Source organism: Patagioenas fasciata, chromosome 8 (genome assembly GCF_037038585.1).
Source record: "Patagioenas fasciata isolate bPatFas1 chromosome 8, bPatFas1.hap1, whole genome shotgun sequence".
Taxonomy (NCBI): Eukaryota; Metazoa; Chordata; class Aves; order Columbiformes; family Columbidae; genus Patagioenas; species Patagioenas fasciata.
This window is the reverse complement of record NC_092527.1, coordinates 20,521,982-20,540,456: the sequence shown is the minus strand read 5'-3', so window position 1 is coordinate 20,540,456 and position 18,475 is coordinate 20,521,982. Positions and strand designations below refer to the sequence as shown.

The following is an 18,475-nucleotide window of genomic DNA, read 5'->3' as shown; positions in this document are numbered from 1 at the left end:
TGGTGCCTGGGCAGAATAACGTGGTAGGGACCAGAAAATATCTGCACAATAAGAAGTGGTTTTGAGAGAGCCTGTGCTCTAGTAATGGGAGATTCAACTAATGAACAATAAGTGAGATTCTGACCTCAGTTACGCAGGAATGAAATCTGGAAGTAATGCCTTGCTTTTAGTTTTAGCCAGCTGCAGATTTCACATGAGCAGAGCAGCAGTTTTGGTCTCTGTCTTTTGAAGTAGCACAGGTTGGCTTATACAGTACACTCAACTGTCAGGGATCTGTCGGGGATTAATCTGATTTTAATAACTGGAGCTGAGTAAGAGGCACTAAAGAAAGTCAGTGAAATGCAAAGGATTTAATGCAAAGCCCATGGATGTAAATGGACATTTCCTCTGATGTTAATGGACTTTGGATCAGGCCCCATCTGTCCATGGAGCCTAAGGTCAGATTTGGCATGTTAAAGAATATCTGTGGGAAGGAAACAACACAAAAGCATTGGTCTTTAGGGAAGCAGAGGGAAGGGCTACAAAATGAGTTCACAGAAACTAACTGGAATTCAACCCACTATGGAAAATGGGAAGGATGCTGGAGAAGCTGCACAATGGCATCTTTCCAGCAAGGTTGAATAAGCCAAAGAGCAACACACATCAGTGTGCCGAGTGGAGCAGAGCTGCTTAGTGCCAGATATGAAGAGAGGTCATTAACAAAAATAAAGGACCTGGAAATGGTAAAAATGCGTGGAGTTAGAAATCAGTCTGAGAGGGTGACGGCAAGAACCAAAGAAGAAATAAGCCACAAATGGAAGGAATAGGCATATTTTTAGACAGGCATTCTCTTGTTTGTTTTCCATCAGCTTGGGGTCCCACAAAGAATCAAGCAATTTTTACACCTCTGCTGTCCAGTCTGCCTATTTAGAGTAACTCCAGGTAGGTCTTATCACTCACAAGGCATTTACAGGACAAAAAATTCAACCTGCCCTGTTCTTATGTGGGGCTTCCTGGCACTACTTCAAAATAGTAACAAATGAAAACACAAAAAACCCCAAAGCTCTAGAATTGTGTGAAATATTGCATCTTCAAATGAGGAATTTTTTGGCAGGTGAGAGTGTGGCAAGTGTTAAAATTCTTAGCAACTACTTTGCTTTAGACTCTACAAAGAAAAATGCAAAGAGTTACCTAAATCGATCATCACTTTATCGTGACAGTCCACAGACTGACTGTCATGTACACAGAACCACTCCACCCATTTTCACACGTGACTATTCATGTTGGCTATACAACACAAGATCTCTCAAAAAGTTTGTTTGTTGAGTATCTACCAGAAAAATCAGGTTCCTTTAATTTGCCTGGTTGTTCTCTTCCTTCTCACAAACTAAGAGTCATTTGTTACTTCTGAAAAATCATTATTCAAATGAGTCTAAGTGGATTTGTAGGTATTGCTGATAAAAATAAAAAGTAGCATGCATAGAAAAAAGGTTGGAAAGACAGGAACTTTTTAGCAAGTCAATATAAAATTTTTATTTGAAATAAATGTTAGAGTTCTGCAGAGAAGCAAACATTAAATTACCCTATTAGTACAGGCTATTCAGCCATCCGTCTAGTTTAGTGTCTTGTCTTCAGTAGTGACCTATTCCAGATGATAAATGTGAGGGAGGAGGAGCAGGAGGGGCTGAAAGGAAGACAGAGAAGGAGAAGGGAAAGGAATCAAAACAGGCCAGTGAAGAGATCTGTATAACTATAACCCACATGCATACTGCATGCAACTCAGTCAGAGAGTGGCTTTCCTCCTGACCCCAGGCTGATGATCAAAATATGCCCTGAAGCACAAGGATTGGTAGCCCTTGTAATTTTGATCCTAGCTTGTGTCAGTGCATACACTATTCTGTTTCATGTCAATGTCTAATCCTTTTTGATACTTACTAAGCTATTTAAGTCAACAATATCCCACGGCACTGAGTGTCGCATGTTAATTATATGGCTCATAAAACATACAACCTGATATCATTGCAAATTTGTTCTATTTTAACGTCACTGAGTGCTCTCTCCTGTTATGACACAGGGTCAGTAGGGATGTCCAAGTGGCCAGCCCTGCTCCGTGCATCTCTACTCTTCAGGGCTGCGGGTCACTGCCCCCAGGGAAGTTGATACAAAGGAGGGGGCGGTTGCTGCCTGGCAGGGTCTCAGTGCCTGAGTGCCCCTGGGCAGGCTCTGTGTACCTGCTGGTGGCCTGCCTGGTTGCCCAGTTTGCTCAGTGACTCATGGGGACCCGTGCCTTTCACTGGGACTTTTGCAAGCCATGCAGACTTAAGGTATTTTCCTCTCAGCTTGAAGTGCTCAAGACTTTGCATTTCAGAAGCACAGTCTAGGTCCCCAACTATGAAAGGGAAACATCTAGTACTCATTCAGCTCATTTAGCTGCCATAAACTCACTCCACACAGTCTTTTATCTGGAGCCTTATCCTACCTTTACTGAGGGATCAATACCAAGTTTATCAACCAATTTCAGAGTCTGTTCAGTATTCCTGCACAAGGACACATGATACAGCCAAAGCCTGGTGGAAGAGAACACATGGACAGTCCTGAAGAGCTGAGTACTTCTTCCACAGACCCACATAGAAGGTGCTGCAGAAGCCTGATTTTGTGTCTCTCATCTTATGAAAATCCAAGTCAAATACCAGCCTGACCTCTGGGTTAGAAACTGAGTGAGCTCCAGAAGAATAGTCTTCCCAGCCTCTTCACTATAGAGACACAGCTAAACAATCTCTGAATGCTGAGCTGCAATGTCTACTAGCTGCTCTCTTAACTGATCAGTTCCACAAAATATGCTTTTATCATATCTAAACTATCCTTTGAAATGTATCAATAGGACTCTATAGAAACATCAGTGAGGATTACGGAAATTAGACAAATGTTCTGAGCAGTAAAAACTATTTCCTCTGCTTCTGTATCTATAGTGATATTAATAGTATTGCATTCAAAGAATTTCAAGTTTTCATTCCTATCTTCTTGAAACTGGCCAATGTCAATTGTTAATCAGGTGAAGAGCAAGGTTTCCTACCATTTAAATGGCAACAAAGTCATGTTCCTTAACTCCTTTAATAATTATCCAGTAACAATAGCTGGTATGTTAAAATCACCCTCAGATGAGCTTAGCCTCAAAATATTTCATGTCTTTTGCCTCATTTGGTGAGTGGATGAGAGAGAAGCAGATTTTCCTGCTTCACCAGAGCAAGTGAACAGATCTGTGTGTCCACTGCCGAGTGCAGCTTAGTACTGTCTCTAGATGGCTATGCTGTCACTGAAGGGTTACTGTGTGGGTATACGATAGTGGGGAAACATCTTGAACATTCATTTGAATATGGCCATCGCAGTGGAATGTCCAGGGGCTATTTTAAGATTCACACTGTTTGTTTAAATAAGATTGCATGAGTCAATGACTGTTACATAAAGGATGAACACAGATTTCTGCCTATATCCCAGGTATCTGCACCAACTTAAAACATTGTATGGTACTATATATTAATGATTATTGAATGTATACATAAAACTAATGTCACATCCTGGGGTGGGGTACCCCTTGTTTTTTATATAAGGTGTCTGTGCAAGGGAAGGCTAATACTGCAGAAAAGATGACGGATGAACTCATGAGCTGAATGTCGTCTTTCACAGTGTTGAGAAGAATATGAACAAGCAACTCCCTCATTGCTGTGGGTCACCCATAACCAAAAGGGGTAAGAAATTAGCAGTTTGATTTCTATGGAACAGTCATTGCCATCTATTGCTACTGCTGCAAACAAGACTTCCATTTAGTGCCAGCTACAACAAATTTTGTTTCTTTGCTTTTTAAAATGGAGCACAGATCACTGGGAAAACCTCCAATTTAACTCTCATCACTAAAGTCATCATAATATTTGGCCATTAGTAGCTCTGTTTGAATTCAAGTCCAATTAAAGATAAACCTCATGTATCTCACACTATCCATCTTGCAATTCCTTCCTCTTGTCATCTGAGTTGAATTTGCATCAATCCTTGGGGAGATACTAAGCTTTTTCCATTAAGTTCTCCGCTAGGCCTTGTTTTAAATGGCTGGGGATTATTGTCCTAGAATAAGAGTGCTAGACACCAAACCTACACTGAAGTGTATGCAGGCACTTGAGACTACTTCCCTTGGGGGATCTGCCATCATACAGTATCTTGAAGGATCAGTCTTAAACCTCAGTCTCTTCAGAACAAGGCATCTGTCTGGTCTTGTTTGGTAAAATATTGTGCACATCCGGTAGCATGACAGACTGATCAGTTTCAAATGCATCAGCTCTAGAATCATAACACCCTACCGATTAAATATCAAACCAAGACCGGAGTTCTTTAATGCTATCAAAAAAAGAGGAAGTTTTTTTTAAAAATACAGGGTTTTGCTTTCTTTCAAGTTAAATATAACTTAACAGCATTCCATAAAGCTTGATTATTTTTGTCAAACTTGCAGTTTGGGCTTTGAAAACAAGCAGCCTGTGCTCCTTAGCCAAGTGGGAGTGTAGCATTATAATATGCAAAATGCCAATCATCCAGCACTGGGATTCTCAATCCTTTCCCTCCCAAGAGATTACTCCAATTCCTGGAGATCTCACAAGCACCATTTAATCATTACAACCTCCCAGACCATTATAACCCATGAAGTAGTGCACCTCTGCATCACCCACGAACTGGCCCCTCCTGGCAGTCTCAGGAAGTCGACGTTTACAGAGCCTGCGCTTTCCTGCCATCACCAGGCAGAAATCCTTTCAACTTAGGACTAAGGCAGGAAGGGTGTATTTTCACTAACAATGTCCATCGTATAAGTACAAAGGAGTAGATGCAGAAGCAATTGGTCTCCAAAGTGTTTAACCATCACTTTCACCAACACTAAACTCTCAAATAACATCTGTTAGCAGAAAATAGCGGTTTTCATTTTTTTCACCTCTGAATCTTCTTGGTCCAGTGCTTCATCTCCTCCGTTTGAACAGTAACTGTTTAAACATGACCTTGACATTTTTAAAGGAGCCTGTAAAACCTCTCCACTGTAAAACCACCAGATTAACATTTATGCATAGTTAAAAAAAAATAAACACTTTAACCAAAATTGCCTGAATGTTTATGTGAGGGGAGAGATGGCTCACAGGACTATTCAAAGAACATTGGCAACAATTTCCTACCCTGAGTAAAATAAATTAATTAACACACACACACACACACACACACATCCTGTTTAACATCAAAAGAAAATCTGGCTCCAAAGAACAATTCAAAGGAGAGGGCCTGTGAGTGTTTACAAACATAGCCCGGGCCAGCAAGCACAGCAAGAGGGTATTTGGGAACCACAGCAAAGCCTCCACCCAGTAGCTGGACTCTCCAGTTTCTCCAGGGTTCAGTTCTGCCTACATGTGACAAACAGAACACAGCAAGGAAGATGAGCCTGATTTCCCAACCAGAGGAATAGTAAAAGTGATTTACACTCCCCATTAACAGCCACAAAACCTGTGGGAATAAGTGAAGCAAATCATGTTTTACAATGAGAGAAATGAGGCGAAGAGCAGAACAGTGACTCACTCATGACCTCATGGGAGTGCAGCCACCACGGAAAGGCAGAATTCAGGTCGCTTCTCCAACATGAACAGATACAGATGCTTTCCTGCTGATCTTGATTTTGGGTGAAGGTAATGCAGTGGTGCCACTGTGAATTAAATGTGCAGGTCTCACCAGATTTCTCCCCAAAACTGTGCCTTCAGCACAGAGTGCTATTCACACTTAAAAACTCACTAAACCTTTGTCGTGCTTCTGTGACACTTTCCTGTGGAATGGCTGTGAAAGTCATTGTGTCCTAGCTCTCCTCCTGAGTGTACTTTGTCCCTTGTATCTTGTTAATAAAAATAAAATGCAAAAGAAAAAAAGATGGTTCTTGACAGGCTAAAAAAATTACACCCAAGATCTGTCAGTTTGGGTTGGGATCCCCATTAAGAATCCACCACACTGAGTCTGCAGTGACACAGACTTCCTGCCTTTGAAGGGCAGGAGGCAAATACACCTGACTGTGCGGAAACACAAATATTTGCACATTCAGAAGCCCTCAAAGTAGCTAAATGAATTTCTATACTGCAGAGCAAAGTATTATTTCCATGTTTAATATCCCTATATTCAAAAACTACTAGCAAAAAGTACATCACAGCAGCAGAATAAGATGTTAGCCTGTGGCTGTTTGTTTCTTGAATACTTACAAATCACAGAAGTGCGTGCGAATACATGAAGCAGAAATGTGCTTCTAGTCACAGATATGTGGATAAGGTGACTCATGCTGAGGTGCGCATGTGTACATGCAACTGGATGGCACATAGCCTATGTGTATATATGTACTACATTAAATGGGTTATAAAAGGAGAGAGATACCATAAACTGTGCAAGAAGAGATGAAAGGCATTTTTACGTATGTATTCTAAGACCAAAAAAAGTCAGAATATGTAAAGGCCAAGGATCCAGAGACAGCTAACCTGAAGTGAGCTCCATACAGTAATAAAGGATAGGCTAGTGGGTGGGTCGGAGAAACAATGACAAAGCATTTTATGTTTATATGAGAAAATAAATGCTGGCATTACAATTATGGGTCAACTTCATTTAGCTTTTGGGTCTGAGTGTGTTTGGAAGAGGACATGCACTCTGTGATGCCACGCAGCTGTAGTACTGGGCTGCATTCTCAAGGGAAGGGCACACTCCCCATGGAAATCACACCTGTTGGCTCTAAATAAAATCCACAGAAATAACAAATGTCTCTGCTCTTAGGCAGGCATGGAGGTAGGTGAAAGTACAGTGTGGACTGTCCCTGACTCCACTGGTTGGCCACCAATAGGACATTGTCAGCTCAGGAGCTGGGGTAATTAATTTCACGAATGATGTCAGATGAGGACTTGCAAATCATATTCCTAGCTCACACTTCCCTTCAGCAGGGGAGCTAAAAACTTGTTTATTTTGCATGTCAATAGTAATACCATTACAGTGTGAAACTCAGAAGTTTTACAGGCACACAGAAAACTTTTGGAGCTTCCATATGATTCCATTTCTTTTGCTACAAGGGGTTGTTTTGAGGTTAGCTTCATATTATGCCCATATTTTTTGTCATTGACTTACACACTCTCTAAACCTACATATTACCTATTTATTTCAATCTATATCTTCATCTTCTGTCTGGAGGGTATAATCCTCTTGTTCCTTTGGGATGGTATGCACTTCCTGGTAACTAAAAGTTTATCTGGCATTTTCTAAATCCTGTTTACCAAGACTGAAACCACAAAGGTGTCTGCGTAGATCACCAGTTTTTGGGACACATGGGACTGTCCAATACAGCTGACAACAGACCTGCTTTATTACAAGTAGCATTTGTACTCTTGTGTATATGAAACACTGTTTTGGGCTTCCCACACAGCTGATGTAGAGATGCAGCCTTCTTACAGACACCATACACACTGCATGCATTATGTTTCTATTTACTTGCTTGTCTCTGGCCACCGCTAACAGGCCAAATTGCAGAAGTTTATCTGATTGCCAGAGACTAGGATCTGGCCTCTTGTGTTTTCAACACCTTTCTCCCAAATAAAACTTCGTTAGGTACAAAGTTTATAGCCAGTGCAATAGCAAATGTTGTACTAAGTGAAAAGGATATTTATATCTCATGGCTTCTGGTTGCCCAAAGTCTACCATCCCACCATTTTAGCATAATGTTTTCCCAAACAAACAGCACATGGTTGCTCTAACCTTAGGGTAGTGCAAATGCAAGGCCCAGCCACAGTGACATTAAGAATCCAAGTTTCCAGCATAATTTCTTCAAATGCCGGCATAGGCCGACAATCAACAATGTCCTGCACACCCTGGACTCGTGTGCAATCCTGTCCATGCGAGTTGCTTCTGAAACTGTTTCAGGGACAGGAGTAGAGGACAAGCAACCTTCAGAACTTGCCTGAGGTTTTCAGCATCACCTCGGAAGTGCACATGCCCTTCGGGAATGATGCTTCTGGGGAACCATCCCCCTGAGAGCCCACCCAGTGTAAGAGAGAGAGAGGAACAACGCTGCTGGGTATGTAGTCCATGAAGGCCAGCCCATGGCATATATGGGACATTTTGTAACAATAAAGCTTTAAGAAGCAGCAAGAAAAATACGCAAGCTACATACAGGTGAGGAAGAACAAAAGTTTCAGTGACTACAGGAACAGTCCTGTTACTACTGACTCAAACAAAAAAAGAGGTCACTGTGGGAGAAATTGCAATCCATTGCGAATTCAATTTAGCATTTATAAAACAGGCATCTGTATAGAAAGATCTCAAGTCCTACAGACAGCAATGAAAAGGGAACATTGTCAGGAGATCACAGTACACAAAACCATGAAAGGTGTCCCAAACCAAATGGCTTTCATTTCTTCCTTAGCAGCCAAAAAATGCAAGTAGAAAGGAGGAAAGCCTCAGCTGAACTGCAGGCTGCACTGGAGGAGTTTTAATCACCAGTCAGATATTTGAGATGCTCAGATATCCTCAAGATAGCATCACTGAGAGACACCTAGACCTGTTGCCAAGTCTGACTGCAAACACAGCGATGAATGCTCACTGCAAAGGTAACTTACCTGCAGCCCCGGCTTAAGGCTGGGTAACTGAACATGTAAATCTCTCCCAGGTGTACAGACCCCAGCTGCCAAGATCTCTAGATTGCCCAAGGATTAAAACCACATCCACAACATTCATTTTAGACTTCTTAATCCTGTGGTTTAATTAGCTAAGAAAACACTTCCAGTTTAATGGGTTAGGAATTACCCACATTGCAGAACTATATTCTGTTTAATCAGCTTCACCTGTGTGTGCTACTCTTGACATTACTTCTGCTTTTGTTGTCCTCTGTGCCTGTGAAACCTGCTTTGTGCTCATTTGCCAGTGTCCCCTTGTTAAAGTCTAAGCTTACAAAAGGATCTTGAAGCAGGTGACCCTGCCTTCTCATCATAAATCATTTCCTCTACTGAACAGGTCTTGTGCCTTTTTGGAGGTAAACAGAGCTCTTTGGAGATGGGCTACTTATTTGCACAGGTCAGCAAGTATTTGCATAGTGATATACAATAAGATAATAAGATATTTGCAATAATAAGTCATGCCTGTACATCATTACGTAGCCAGAACTCCTAATCAAGGCAAAAAACTATCTAGAGAAAGGATTCGGAAGAATTTTCTCTCTCCCTCTTTTGTGTCATTTACCTCAATCCATAAATAAGAAACTATCATTTAGATTCAGTTAACTAGATTTAAAGAGATATTTGGCACTTATGAAACTATCTCTGTCACTCAGTATTTTTTAACTGTTTAAAGGAGAATTGACAGATATCCATTAATATATTTGAGGAAAATACCTGATTTATACAAGATAGCCAAGTACATATTTTCAGATTTAATTTCTAAGAATCTATTTAAAACAGTCTTTCAATACTACATATAGAAAGGAGGGGGAATAACACAAGAGAAAATGTGGAAGCATACCCCATGATCCTATGATAATTCACTTAAGTGATTTTTCCTGAAAATTACTGCAGATTTAACATCAGGCTGAGGTAGCTATGAGGTTCTCTTTCCTTTCATGTCCATTGCAGAAAGCCTCTGCTGAAAAACATTTCTAAGCATGAGGATGTGCAACAACAAACAAACCAACGAATCTTAATTATTAATTTCTTGTGTTTTTCAGAAAGTAATGATGCTGTACTGTGTTTGTATATACAGTGTAACAGAGAAGAAGCCAAAGACCCCAAAGCCTATCTTTTAGCACTCAGAAGTCCACTGTGAATTAAGGTTTTCCAGGCTGAAGGTGCCACTTGCTTCTGTTATGTGTCACACTACAGGCAGGAGAACCTCTCTCTAACTGTTTGCCTAGACAACCTTTACTGAAAGCCCAGCCTCCAGGAAGGCTGTCTCTATAGGGTCCCTCCAAATAGCTCTCTACTGGGAGAGGGTAATATGGGAAAAATCAACATGCCTATGTATTGAGAAAAAAAGAAAAAAACACTCCAAAAGATATCCTAAGTAAAAAGAGACAAAACTCTGGGAACTGGCAGAGGGTGGGGTGACAGGGTGACAGGGTGACTGGGAAGCCTTTACTTAATCACTCGAGCAATGGCCCCACTGTTAATGAGTACAGGAGGTGTAAAGATCCGATGGGGAGGTAGTTCCAGCATAAGAGGAATTATGGAAACAAGAAGCACACAGTTTGCACTTGAGAAATAAAGCTGATCACAGTTACTGTAATTACACAGGCGCACACTGCCCCCAGAAGGCAGCATCCCACAATTTTCCACTCGTGTTGCTTTTTTCTGCTGCCTCTCATTTGCCTGCATTAACATTTTTTGCAGATAAATGTCAAGTGATGCTCGTGGAGAAAAAAATCTCAGCTTTGTGTATGAAGTGATGGACTATGAGCTGATAATTTCTGTTCACAAGTAAGAAGGGCAACAAGCATAGCCAAATGTAAGGAACGCCACTTTAACAGAGATTAAGTAAACTGAGACTCTTCAGATGAGAAAGGAAACAAATGAAAGTGATGTGAAATGTGCATCTAAACTAACAAGGGGATTCAGAGGAAGAAAGAAGAGAAAGTAACTGTGGTAAATACCATAAAAATACACTTTCCATTAGGAAGCTAGTTCTGGTATTTTCCCCTGGAATTCATCAAGGCACATAGCTTTAGACTTGCTAGGTGAGTATCAGGCTAATAGGTCTTACAACAACAGGGTGACATGGCTCTCCAGAGTTCTTTGCATCTCTGCTGCTACCCTGGGCTCCCCAAAAGTACCTTGGGGCCAGTCTTAACTACAGAAACACAGCCCTCCCCGAAAGGTCTGCCCTTACCTCCACAAACTCATAAGCAGCACTCGTCACCATTCCTAGCCCTTAGCCTGAGCCTTGGGGTATGAATACAGCATGGACTGAGCAGAACTGAGCTGGTACCTCCTGAAGGAGTTGGGTAAGATCTCATGATCCCGAGCAGGGCTCTAAATGCTCACTCCAGCCCTCAGCTGGGCCTGCACAAATTGGTGACAACCCTCAGCACAGGTATGAGGCCCTTGAGAGAACCCAGGGAACCCATCCTAAGATATCAAAGTGTCTGCCAGCTTCAGAGCAATTTTTTTGCATGATCTTTTCACTTAGTTTATGCTTATGAATGTATTCTTTCCTCTGAGGCCTGAAAGAGCTTTAAAGCCTTTTCCAGCTTTCCCCTCTGCAGAACACGCACATATCTGCATTAAAGCATTTCCCCTTGCCATTTCCCAACAGGCTTAAAATGTTAAATTCTAGTTCTACAAGACACTTTGCGGTGAACAGCAGAAGCACAACCCGCGCTGTTCGAACAGTAAAGGGGGCGGAGTTTGCGGCCGTGCCGCGGGCGCCAGGGGGCGCCCCCCGCCGTGTCCCGCTGGCCCTGCGGGGCTGCGCGCTGCGCCCAGAGCCCCGAAGTTGTTTCTAAGGGTACGGAGAACCTGACAAGGCAGAGGCTTTTTTCCTTTTTTTTTTTTTAGCTGTACTTTGTGTCCTTACCAGTCCATGAAATTTTACTCAAAAATTTTAAGGACAGAACCTGTTCAAATTAGTTCAAAAATTTACACTGACAGAAATGTTTAAAATAAGATCACTGGGTTTGCACAGGCTGTACAAATTACATTGATTTGGATTTTCTGCTATCCTAACAGCAGCTCAAGACTTCTGTAAATCTAAAATCCAATCTCTGCCCAGTTCAGCCCCAAGCACAAACCATGGCGCAGATGATGAGAATTCAGCACCTGCCAACACCATAAGACAGGGTCCGGCCATAAGGTGCATGAGGGAACGTCTGGGTGCAGTGCTTGCCTTCCTCCAACAAATCACTGCTCTTCACAGTCTAGTTCCAGCAGTGTCCTGGCAAATAATTAACAAATGCAATCAAGATTGCTAATCTCCTGCAAGACACTTAATTGCAAACTCAACAAAAAAGAGGAATTAATCAAAGAGCAAAGGGACAATACTACATGAGACATGGCATATTTCTGTGGCAACATCCAGTTGAAACGTAACACAGGCTGTGAGAGCTCATAATTCTTGAAAAGCTATTTTCAAATAAAGGATCTGTTTGCGAACTAAGGCACATTGCAAGAGTTGTGACCAGTAAGACAAGAGCAAAGCCATCAGACAATTTATATTTGTAAATACGGGCCTGGAGCTGTCAGATTTTCAGTTGCTGGCTCCACAGTGGCCTCAGACAAGCCCTACACTTCTTGCTTCTATATCTTTATTTGCAAGATGATGATAGCACTTATCTCTCCTATAAATTACATACGGGGCTATGGCTGACAACTGGTATATAAAGAATGAAGACTTGTTAACAGTCACTGAAGTTATGCCAACTAACAACGCCGCAAATTCATTCTGTTCTTGCTGTGGGTGTATTCATTTAGTTAATGAATATCAGCGTGTGGGACTAACCAGACAAACCTGTAGTCAGTGAGAAATGAATACTATGCAGGGTGTGCATCTGTCTCAGCAATCCATGATTAATACTTGTTTCTACTTGAGTTTGTGCTTTTCATAAACTCCACAACAATAAGCCCCAGTTTGCTCAGGGGACTTATTTTGTTTAAATTCAATACTCTTGGGGTTGTGGCTGCCCAGGTGGCTTACAAAGGGCAAGCAAAAAATTGGGAGAAAAATCGCTTTTGCCATGTTGAACATAAATGTGCATCCTCATTGCAAACAGGAGGAGGGGCTGTTGCATGCAGTTTAGAGTGTTGTATGCAGTTTAGAGTTCCCAGGATTGTTTGCCATGGCCAAGGGAAATGTTTACTACAGCTGTAATAAGTTACGTGCTGTTGATTTTAATTGCTTTTCAAAATGTGAAGACAACTGTGATATTTGGAAGAAACGGGTGAGCTGCACTAATAAGCTCTGTTCTGCAGCAGAGCTAGTTCACACTGTGCTATGCAGGCTTCTCTGCAAAATTTTGCCACTCCTCTGAGGAGTGGGAAAGGAAAAGAAGGATCTTAGTTATGCCCTACTCAGACAAAGAAGTGAGCCTGATTAACTCTGTGTCTTGGACCTGCATCAACAGAAGCCTATGTCCATTCCTGTAAGATCCTACAGTAAAAGCAGCTCGCTATAGGTACAGAGCTATGGAGCTACTGCATTAATCCTTAATGTGAGTAAAAGTAACACTGAACATCAGATTTCACAAAAGTTATTCAGTCCAATTGAGAACTGTTCTGGGAACTAGTGGCTAAGTACTTGTGTCAGAAATGGGTGCCATAAATGCACCTTGGTTGAGGGCACAGAGGGCCTTCTTAAATCTTTGGGAACACCCCAGTTCCAGGCTAATGTCCATCTGGAGGCTTTCCCAAAAGATTTCAGACCCTGGTCCCAGCTGGTGATGTATGAAGGAAACTCATTGCTTCCTTCCGCTAGGCAATGGGTATTCTGGGATTCTGACTCACCTAGAAGTGGGTTGGAGGTGCAGCGGGGGTGCTGATCACAGCTGGGTGCTCTTGAGTGAATGGAAATGGTGCAACTTGCTTCATCCAGACCCTCGGAATCTAAGTGCGTAGGCTTCTTCCTGGGACTTGTGTAGAGCCTCAATCCCAAACGTAGAGCGTGTTTCTCACTAGCAAGAGATGAGCCAAGTGAGAATGACATGTAAGAGGGTTAGGAAGCTTTTGACTCCACAGCCAGCTTTTTTTTTTTTTCAGCTGTGAGCAAAACTAGCACTAAAATCAGAAAAAACACCAGCAATGCAACTAGTGGAAACTGGCAGATTCAAACAGAGCAGTGGAGTAAAGCTACTGTTTCATCTCGTCACTCCCAGATAACTGGATGCTTTACAATAAAACTGGATGTAAACACGATTTTCAGTCATGGATCCCAGTTTCTATTCCTCCATAAGAGCTAGGTGTGACTTCTCTGTGTGCAAGTTGCTTAGCTCAAACTGCTGTACCAGACATGACACATCTATTTAGAAGTACAAGTGGGTCACAAATACAGACTGATTTTCAGAAATGCTTGAGTTGCCACTAATTTCAAAGCAAGCTGTGGATGTTCAATATCTCTGGGGACAAAGAAGAATAAAAAAATCAGTCTGCTTTCGTGTATCAAAAATTAATTCTTGGAAGACTGACCTCACACATGCTGGCTGGCCTCTTGTTTGACCTTTCTGAGACCTGTTTTCCTGCTGTGGATTATGTAAATAATAATGATATCTCTCCTTGTAATTTGTCTGAATAATACTATGTAAATACTAGATATGATTAATTGCTCTCCTTCTCACACATCAGGAATAGGTAGATCATTAATTTCACCATTTCTAAACATTTTGGCTTTTGAACTGTTTTAATTTCACAAATAGGTTGTACCAAAAAAACCCAAACACTTGCAGTTACATACCTTGGTGAAACTATAGCCAAAGCCATAGCTTTACTGACATGAACATTGTCTGCAAGTAAACAGGCACTTTGGATTTATTTGCATAAACAACTCGACACAGGTCTGAACAAACAGAGACAAGTCCATGCCAGCCACCTTCACCACCCAGTCCCAGATGCCAGCCCAACACGGGACTGTGCAAGTTCTACCTGCCAGGCCCTGCGTGCCCCTCCCCTGCCCAGGGCTTAGCTGCCTGTGTGCCAGACTGGGGCTGGTAGTGCTGGGCTGTGATCTGGGTTCAGACTGGGAAGCTGGGTCTGCCTTGCTTTTGCTCAGGAGCGAGGCTGGAGCTGAAACCCTTGGCTCAAGCTGTGCTGAGGGTAGGCACAGCCCTTGTCTCATGCCTCTCTGCCCCGCTGGCCTCCTGACCTGATCTCAGATGTGCCACCGCGGCTCCTCACCTGGCAGCTGGGTGCTGGGCTGGGGCTGGTTACCCCACTATGCCCGGTCCCACTGGTGCAGGCAGAGCCCTGCCTGCCTGGGGGCCTGTCCCCGCAGCCAGTGCATCTCCCCCTGCTGCTCCCTGGCACCCTGGGCTCCAGAGCAGCCCTGTTCCCTTCTCAAAAAGGCATCAGAAATGCAAGAAAAATGTTTCCTGATTATTTTTTATCTTGGACAAACACATGTATTTGACTGCTTTGAGTGAGCAGAAACCCCTACATACTTCTATGTCTATGATGGTTTAGGCTAAACTTTATTGTGAACCGATTCAAAAATTCATGTTTAGATGGAAAGTTTTCCCAGAAACTTTGCTCTTAACAGGTAGCTGCCTTACTGATCCTCCCAAATGAACTATGTCTGGGAAATACACAGCAAAACTTCCTGTAATCTAAATGGTGACTGCTGAGTGATCCTAGCACACGTACACACCACCGGCTCCTCATGGCACACAGCTAGCTGCTGCGCTGTGGGGTCTGTGGAGGTGGAGTGTGTACAGCCCCAACTCACCGAGACAGTGCCAGTCAGTCTGAAACAAACCTGCCTTGCCCCTCACACTGGTAGGGTTCAGTGTAACAAACACACTGCCCAGGGAACTAGGCCAGGCTGGTCTACCTGTGGTAAGGCAGATGGAGCACTGGTAATGCACACCAACCATCATCCAACTGGTGTCATCCAATCCCAGTCAAACATGGTCAGGAGAGAAAGCAAAGTCATAACTTACTATTGTAAGTAATGGATTTTATACCATCTAAAGAAGAAAAGACAAGTGGAAAATCCACCTCACTAGCTCAATAAGGAGATACTCATTGTCCCTATCCTGCACAGAGATTCAAAACAAACCTACTACCAGCTAACCATTTAGATATAGACACTTAGAAACGTCACTTCACTTTACTCGTACTTTTTGAGGGGAAAGCATTGGGTTCCCTGTTTGTTTCGTGTTTGTACCGCAATTAACACCATGGGGTTTTGATCTGTAACCAGTGTTCCTGCAGCTATTCAATAGTTGAGGCATTTAAGAGGTATCAGAAAATTGCCCAGTGCGACTGGCAGATAACCTCACTGGTTGCCACAGGGCAGCCTTAGGACTGGAGAGGGCAGAGATGATAACTTGAAAGAAAGGTAGAGGCACAGTGGTAGGATAGTTTTGTGCTGTTCCTACACCCTATGTAATCTGAATTAAAAAAAAAAAAAAAAAAGCTTTTGAATAGTTGCTCTGTTTTAAAAACAGACATTACCATATTAACCTAAAGGGAGAATGATGGAATCTAGAATGTGCTTTGTTTTTCCAAGTAGCTTAACTTTTAAAAAAGCCAGTCCTCATTTTGAGTAAATACAGTAGTCAGGAATCAAAAATTTACGATATTAATAGCGTAGCCTAAAGCAAAAAATACATTATTTCAGACCCATGTGTACTTGTAATACACTGAAATAATCTCAGTCATTGCATGATGATTGATTGCTGAGACTTTCCATATTATTAGTTTTACTCTGATTGACTAATTTTCTGTATTTGTACTTTTAAACACATTTTGGTGTTTCTGAGGCTACACATTGTGTTTCCAGTGTCTTCTCTAACTAGTCATAGCTAAATGATGTGACTGATTAAAAATGGATTATGCTGCATGGGGTATTTCCATTATGTCTTTAGCCTGTGCCTAAGAGCACTGTTTTTCTTACTACAAAATATTTTTGTTTCCTTGAAGAAGTCCAGTGACAGAGATGAAAACAAAGATTAAATTATCCAAACACAGATGCTCAAAAGCAAACATGAAAGAGCTTCAATATAAGGATCCTTAGACAAGTAATGACTTAATTTGCTGGAGAACAAATATATTAAGAGTATCAGGTTAAGTGGACATGCTGAGCCTCAGATTTTGTCCCTAGTTGTTGAAGGAAGCCACTTCATGAAATCCTGTTCCTTAAAATGACTGATTTTCTCTGTGAAGCATTTCCCCTCATTTCATCATTTGGGAAGGCGCTCCAGACCAATAGCTGTGATTGTCAGAGAACTCCTTGCAATTTCTAGCCCAAACACACTCACAACCAGTGGACACTGTCCCTGTACAGTCTGTTCCAGGGGTTCCCCCTGAAGTGACATTTCTTGCGCAAATAGCTTCTGCCACATAAATGCCAATGGAGCATGGACATCTTTTCCATCCGGTTCTCTTTGTGGCCTAAATAATTCTTCAAATCTCTTCAAACAGTAGTGTACTCTCCACTTATTCAGTGCTCAGCTCCCTACAAACTCACCTATATATACCTTTTTACTACTTTTTGTTTCCTTGGATCCTCTGGTCATGTCTCTGTATTTTTTAGCTTTTTGCCTGAGTAAACACTGCATGCAGTGTTAGCAGATCCACCAGTTGTGTGCAAAGGAAGGAAGGATGCCTCCTCCCAGCCTTCAGCGGGACTCTAGGCCTTCATCCTCCTCTCACAGAGGAGAAGCTGTGGTTGACACAGCACCTGAACAGGGTTCAGCTGGGGAAGAGATCTTCAACTCAACAGACTGACACTTGTGGAGCCTGACAGCCAGAGAAGTCATTGCTAACATTTCTGACTATTAAAAGAATTTGCAGTTATGCTCATTAAAAGATCATGTTTTAAGATTATGATTCAGGAAATTAAATTGAATAGATTTGGTTGGCACGGAAAAGAAATAATGTCTCTACAAAACATTGCAAGAATCATAATGACAGACAAATCTTAAATTAGCATGCTGAACATTTTAAATAACCTGATAGTAAGGAAGGTGCTTACAGCCTATGTGTGAGTCAGTGGCAGAGCTGGTGGTAAAACTTAGTTTTGCAACTTGTGAATCAAGGGTCCCTCCAAGGCATAAAACTGGCTTCTACAGTAAAGCAGCTTATGTGCATTTTCGGTGTGAAAGAAGAGATGGGGAACTGTGCTGATCACCTAACTCTCAGTTACTGGCCAGGTCAAAAGGCAGGATGCCAAACCAGATAGATCAAATACTTTCATCTATGATTACACTCCTGTAAGCATGTGAAATATATAGCTGTCTTAACAGATTCTGCAACAGACTAGACCTCCGTTATCCAGGCAACTTAAGTAGGTGTGTCTTTTATAACTAGGTATCTGTGAATTCCCCAGTTGATCAAAAGCAGTTTTTATTAGCTCCTCAGCATTCCCTCATTCTTGTCTTAGCCTGAAGAAAAGGAAAACCCCACACTGACACATGGGAAAGCAGGAAAACAGGCACAACAGAAAGCACAGCATTGCTTAATGAATTGGAAAATGAATGAGAATACCTGTCCTGCAGCTTTTTGTTTACAAGGTTCTTCCTCCAACCCTGCTTAGAGAACGCACATTCGCTCAGCTTTTCCAATTACCAGGCATCAAGTAACCAAGGAGCAGATTCAAACAGGAATCTCAGGAGGGTAATTTTTAATGTCTACTGTGTGTATATGAATAGGATCCGTGTCCCTGTCTTGTCTAAAGTTACGTTGTCACTTTTAGGTATAAGCTAACATTTCAAAAACCAGAATTAAACATGTTCGGCATTCAGGTAAACTAACCATACCCCTCTCCTTAC

General features: G+C 42.0%; 1 long non-coding RNA gene across 1 annotated transcript in view; it reads right to left on the bottom strand.

Moving 5' to 3' along the window:
* Positions 1-11,856: 11,856 nt before the first annotated feature.
* The window catches only part of LOC136104474 (uncharacterized), a 120,517-nt gene continuing 113,898 nt past the window's right edge, over positions 11,857-18,475 (bottom strand). Inside the window, exons 5-6 of the long non-coding RNA XR_011740284.1 lie at positions 13,497-13,663; positions 11,857-11,931 (exon numbers count right to left, since the gene is read on the bottom strand). This is a non-coding gene — a long non-coding RNA (uncharacterized lncRNA). The remainder of the gene's footprint in view (positions 11,932-13,496; positions 13,664-18,475) is intronic.